We start from the raw sequence: 396 nt of genomic DNA on the forward strand, positions 1-396 counted from the left end.
CGAGAGGGAAAGCTGCCCCCAACCCCCCTCCTTACCCCGCACCTCAAGGGCTTCCCCACTTTCCACCCAGGTGACGTGGGTGGGCAGGGACTCTCTGCCGTGGCCTGGGGACAGTGCCCCATTCTGGCCCCAGTTCAGCCCAGCCCACGCTTCGCTTGGGTGGAAGAGCTGTGCTAAACCGGAGCGGGAGCCCGTGGCGCTGAGCTGCGGGGAGACAGCTCAGCTCTGGGCACTATTTCCTGTTCTTTTTCTCATGGTTGTTTAGTTTAGGGTGGCCAATGTAGCCCTGGGAGCAGGAACCAGAACTCGGGGCTTTTAATAATAGGAGAGAGCCCTGGAGACAGCGCGCGCAGCCCACGGTGGCTGAAGACATTTGCGAGACCCATCTTCTCCAAG

General features: G+C 60.9%; 1 protein-coding gene across 1 annotated transcript in view; it reads right to left on the reverse strand.

Annotated features, from left to right (window-relative positions):
* Positions 1–396, reverse strand: part of SIRT6 (sirtuin 6) — a gene marked incomplete at its 5' end in the record, with an annotated part of 5,441 nt that overhangs the window by 2,651 nt on the left and 2,394 nt on the right. The window lies entirely within an intron of this gene.

The sequence above is a fragment of the Buceros rhinoceros genome, unplaced genomic scaffold, assembly GCF_000710305.1.
Source record: "Buceros rhinoceros silvestris isolate BGI_N320 unplaced genomic scaffold, ASM71030v1 scaffold21578, whole genome shotgun sequence".
Lineage (NCBI taxonomy): Eukaryota > Metazoa > Chordata > Aves > Bucerotiformes > Bucerotidae > Buceros > Buceros rhinoceros.